This window comes from Lactuca virosa, chromosome 4, assembly GCF_052849685.1.
Source record: "Lactuca virosa cultivar CGN04683 chromosome 4, Lactuca_virosa_CGN04683_v6, whole genome shotgun sequence".
Classification (NCBI taxonomy): Eukaryota; Viridiplantae; Streptophyta; class Magnoliopsida; order Asterales; family Asteraceae; genus Lactuca; species Lactuca virosa.
In genome coordinates this window covers 123376117-123382416 of record NC_136429.1, presented here as the reverse complement: position 1 = coordinate 123382416, position 6300 = coordinate 123376117, and positions in this window count along the sequence as shown.

Genomic DNA, 6300 nt, shown 5'->3' with positions numbered 1-6300 from the left:
ATTAGGAATATATCAAATAAAATTAAATTGAATGGTGATTTGTCATAATTTTAGTGGGTATGAATAATTGTAGGAATAAAAGGTAGGAGGTAATTTAATTTCTCTGGCATTAATTATGAGGTCTAATAAGGTGACACATGACAAAATGAGAATCAACCTATTCTTTTATTAGAATAGAGATTTCTTATGTATTCCAAAAAGTAAGATCATTGTTTCCTTTTTGTTCTGTTTGGTCCAATTCTAATAAGATTTAAACTATCCTCTGTTTCTATCAATTTATTAGAATATAAAAAGATAAAATATATTTTCACCAATTACAATAAAATAAATTATCATGGTTATAAGAGTATTTATTTTATCCGTTTCATAAAAGTTCATTTTTTAGGGATAATATATAAAAAGATAATGTATTTATGTTTAATTATATTCTACTTTTGTAAGACACAATTATATTTACAAATGAATAAGGACGATAGATTTTTCCTTTTAATATTTAATATTGATTGGATTTTTCATTCAATATAAGATAATCTGTATCTATTCATCTATGATTACAATTAAAATTTTCTTTAATACCCATGTATACGATAACAACTATGATGATTGGACTGTTGGTACTAATATATATGGATCAAAATAATAATTGGACCATCATTCATGTTCAACTATCATCATCAATTATCATCTTAAATTTCTAAAAAATGAAAATAACATTTCAATACAACACAAGGTTAACAAAAATGTATTAAAAAAATATTTAGCATAAAAATAGTTATACAATGCAATATTCATTGACGAATATAGTATCAACAAAATCTCTTTGACAAAATTATTTTTGAGACCGATAATAAAATAATATTCATATATGTATTCATACACCTCTATCCGTAAATGAATAAAGCTTTATGAATAATATTCGTTCATATATTATTATATTTATATCCATACAGTCCTATTCACCAATGAATAAAACCAAATTTATAAATTAATGATGCAATTTCATGCAAAGATGCTTAATGTGTTCAAATTCATATTCATCAATGAACAAAACTAAATTTATAAATTGATGATACAATTCTATTCGTAGATGATTAATGCGTTGAAACTCGTCCAAATATTTCAAACACTACTAGAAAATAGCTACGGAAAATTTCCGTAGCTAGTTAGCTACAGAATCGCTACGGATCAGCTACAAAATCGGATGCCCTAATTTAGTAACGGAATAGCTACGGATGCTACTCCGTAGCTATTCCGAAGCTAATTAGCTACGGAATAGCTACCGATGCTAATCCGTAGCTAATTAGCTACGGAATGGCTACGGAATACCTACGGATACTAATTACCTACGGATTAGTTACGGAGTATGCTTTCCGTTAGAATTCCATAGCTAATCCGTAGCTAAGTAGCTACGGATTAGCTACGGATTTTTCTTATTTTCGATTTTTCGGGCACCAAACGTCGTTTTTTTCATTTTGTTTTTTTCACACCTCTACTATACATGATTATCTATATTTTCACCAACTTATAGCTATTAATATCGTTCATAAAGTCGTGTGCCCCTTCGGGATCAAGTACTCGTTTCACAGTTTAACATGGGAATGCATATACTTTTCACCAACTTCTGATGGATTATGTTTGTATATGTATATTTATATACATAAATGAGTTGTGTTATATGTGTACGTGTATATGTGTATGTATACGTGTTTGTGAGATGTATGTGAACGTATTCATAAGCATTATAGTGTTAAACCACTAAACGAGTAATGGATCTCGTATGTGCACACAACTTTATAAATGATATTAATAGCTATAAGTTGGTGAAAATATAAATAATCATGTATAATAGAGGTGTGAAAAAACGGAGCAAAAAAAACGAAGTTTGGTGCCCGAAAAATCAAAAATAAGAAAATTTTGTAGCTAATCCGTAGCTAATTAGCTACGGATTTTTCGCGCACCAAACGTCGTTTTTTTCGCTATGTTTTTTTCACACCTCTACTATACATGATTATCTATATTTTCACCAACTTATAGCTATTAATATCATTTATAAAGTCGTGTGCCCCTTCGGGTTCCAGTATTCGTTTCACAGTTTAGCATTGTAATGCTTATACTTTTCACCAACTTGTGATGGATTATGTTTGTATATGTATATTTATATACATGAATGAGTTGTGGTATATGTGTACGTGTATATGTGTATGTATACGTGTTTGCGAGATGTATGTGAACGTATTCATAAGTATTATAGTGTTAAACCACTAAACGAGCAATGGATCCCGTATGTGCACACGACTTTATGAATGATATTAATAGCTATAAATTGGTGAAAATTTAGATAATCATGTAAGTTTGATTTGTTTTAGTATAATTCTATGTTAAGTATGAGGTTTATACTACCCTATTTCAACATGGTTTTCCCATAAACTTGTATATATGTTAAATAGACATGCTTGTAGTTTAGAGTTTTACTAACAGGAAATAGCGGGTTGTTACAATTAGAGTAATGTCCATTCGATCTTCTCTCAAAGGAAGGACCATCGAGATGCATGGTATGCATGTTTATAACATGACATGACTGATGTTGTTTAATTCAAGTGGTTAGTTGATTACTCCGATGTGATATCCCCAAATTTATGGTCATTTTAAAAAAAATTATTTATGATTATTTTAAAACAGAGTATTTATTTGTTGTGGAATTGGTCCCAAAAATATTAGTATTTCAATGTGAAATAATATTAACATTAAACATTTCCGAAGAAATGTTCGATGTTGATATCTTTTCAAAACTTCGGATGTCATAATTGATACAAAACATAAGCATAAACAGACCTTACATTAATTTATACTAATGATCTACATCTCTTTTAATCTCTTAGTGTAATTTAAGAGAGATTTAATTTCTTTTAATGAAATCGAGTCTAATGTTATATCATATCTACTTCTGAATTGTATAAGGTGGACACAAGCAATAGCTTTATGAACATCAAACAATTTCATGTAGACTTTAAATTAATTTATTTGAAGAACATGATATGGAATTTTCCCACATGTTTGTACATTGCTTCAATTGAGTTGTTAAACTTTTGTATATCTTCACCCATTTTAATTATGAGAGCTTTCACATTTTATAATGCTAACTTTTTATGATTGTCGGCTTCTAGGAGCGGTAACGAGATCCCCAACTCTAAAAATTTCTCTACTGCACAATGATATTTGTAACATAGTGTTATCATTAAGATTTTGTTGCCTAACATCAAGGCGATTAAATAACAATATGTTTCCTAACATCAAGGCAAATGAAATTATTTTCTATTGCTCGCACCAAAGCTTTAGATCTTGAAGACTGTAATAAAAACAAAAACTTTAAGACAATGTTATGGTTCGATATGTAACATCCCAAAATATGAAGGTAAAAATTTCATTTTTAAAACAACCAAAACGCCCATTTATCATTCACTAAAACACGTAAGGGTATTTTATTATAAAAACAGTTATCAGAGTACAATCCCAAAATCTCAAGGTTGCGGAAAATATGGGTGTATGCGTTGCAATCAAGCCGGGCCCTTCCCTTTCGAACCGGAAGTACCTGAAACCATAAAAAACAACTGTAAGCACAAAGCTTAGTGAGTTCCCCAAATACCACATGACATACATAACATACGATTCATACATATCAAACATGCAATATGAGGTACTATGTGCCAACCATAGTCTTGCCATTATGCCACGAGCCATATCATGGTCTTTCCTTGCCAGGCCGGGGGACAAAACCATGGGTCTTAAAGACAAGTGTCAGGATCCATCTCCTGGTCATCCATGCAAGCATCACAACGACAACTAGCATACAATTTACAACTACTTATCTACTTAACTGCCAGAGTCCACAACTATGTGCCAACCATAGTCTTGCCATTATGCCACGAGCCATATCATGGTCTTTCCTTGCCAGGCCGGGGGACAAAACCATGGGTCTTAAAGACAAGTGTCAGGATCCATCTCCTGGTCATCCATGCAAGCATCACAACGACAACTAGCATACAATTTACAACTACTTATCTACTTAACTGCCAGAGTCCACACTCTGGTCTTGCATACAGATTTGCCAGGAGCCACCTTCGGGTTTTTCATACAAATGCCAAGGGCCACCCCCTAGTCTTCCTATATTACATAAGCCAATAGGCCGACATTGGTGCCTTCAACCCAAAGTATAGTGAGGAGACTCACCTCAACAGCTGAACCCATGAATAAATCTCTAACTGTAGATCTCACGCTATCAAACATAAATATCTTTCAATTAATGGCTGGCTCCTGACTCACACTAGGAGTCCAAATCAGGGTAAAAGCCCTTTTCACCCTTCCTCAAACTTGGCCCAAATATGGCCCAATTTTCCAAATTGGACCCAATCCCCTTCATGGTCAACGGTCAACGGTCAAATGGTCAATATTTTAAGAAATTCCAAACAGGCTAAGTACACCTCGCGTACTTAGCTGGTACGCCCAGCGTACACCCTTTGGGGCCAGTACGCGCAACGTACCAGATGGCTACGCCCAACGCACTTTCCTAAACCCCTTTCTACTTCATTAAGAACTTAACCACTTAAGTCCTTGCTTCCAACTCCCAGATCTGGTTCCTATGGATGACTTAACACAAAAAGTTGGCAACTTTATTCGCATGCATGGCTTAATGGGACTCTAGAGCTCAAAAGAGCTTAATAAAAGGTCTTAACAAATGAATGAATTCAAAAACTCCATAAAGCTTGCACCTTTATGAATGAAGGACCCTTAATATGTCCAGATCTACTAGATTAAGCTTCTGAAACAACCATAGCTCATAAAGACCAACCAAGAGGGACTAAAATGACCATAAATATGCCCAAGAGAAGATCTATACAATGAGTAGACAAAATAGGCACTTTATACCTCTAAAGTCTCGAAATGAAGATGCTAACATTGGATCTGTAAGCTCCTCTCCAGGGATTTAGTGTTCAACCTTCTTCTTCTCTTACACAAACCACCATAAACCCTCTTCCAGGCTCCAAAACTCACTCAAGGCACTCTAGGGTTTCAATGTATGATAAAAGGGGTGGAGGCTGACCTAAAATGACCAGAGGAAGGTTATAATTTTGCTTATATAGGGGTAAAACCCTGAAATTAGGGTTTGGTGCTGAAGGGAATATGCCCGGTGTAACCCTTAGTACGCCCGACGTACTCTTGGACCACCTGTGACCAAGCTACTCGGTACGCCCCGCGTACACATCTAGTACGCCTCGCATACTAGATGACCCTCCAAAACCCTAAAAATCCATTCGACCATAACTCCTTTGTTCTAAGTCCATTTCCGACGAACTTTATATCCACGGAAAGGTGACGAGAAACCTTACCTTCTAACAATTCACCTTAGCCTTAATACTTCTTGATCAAAACCCAAAATTCATAAAGCCCCGAATTGCCAAATTATGATTATAACCTTGGGCTCTGAAACACCATCGAACGCTCGGATCACTTAGATTATACCACCCATATCCAAAAAGGGCCAAATCCTTTCTTCCCCAAGGCCCTAAGCCTTATGATAACTAATGATCGGGCCACAACTCCGAATAATGAAGCGATTTGAAACCGAGTGTTACATGACAACATAAAAGTGGACATATGATTTTTTTCAACAGATACATATGAAATTTTCTTACAAATATGTGAAGAATAGTCTACAAATGAGGTGTGATAGAATGATATAAATTTATTATGGTTTTATGTTCTAAATATAGATGTTTGAAGATAATGGTAGATGGGATATTAGGTGTATCTCAAAAAACCTTAAAACTAATATAAAGCATTTAACATTTTCTTATTAAAATGATAATTCACAATAAATGTCTGATTGTTTGTCAAAGTGTCAATATGGTGATATTTGGAAAAAAAAATTAAAAATCAAAAAGTATCCTACTTTTGGAGTTAAACAAGTACAACTTTTCGATATCTAAATATCAAGTGAGATATGCCCATTGAAATCTCTTATTACATAGAGAACAATGAAAAAAATAAGTTCAAATGGATTTCGTATGTGAAAATTATGATGATTCAAGTTGGATCATTTTTCATATTTTTCACCGACTATCCTGCTTTAGAGTTTATATAAAAGAGTTAAGAATGTTTAAAATTTGGTAAAAAAAAACAGGTTTTTTGTAACACTCTGGTTTTCAGGTATTTTCAGATACATCCATTGGTTTAAATTTATGTCATTTTGGTCCTTGGATTGGAAGGAAGTGTACATGGGAAGCCCTAATGGCAAGTTTGTAA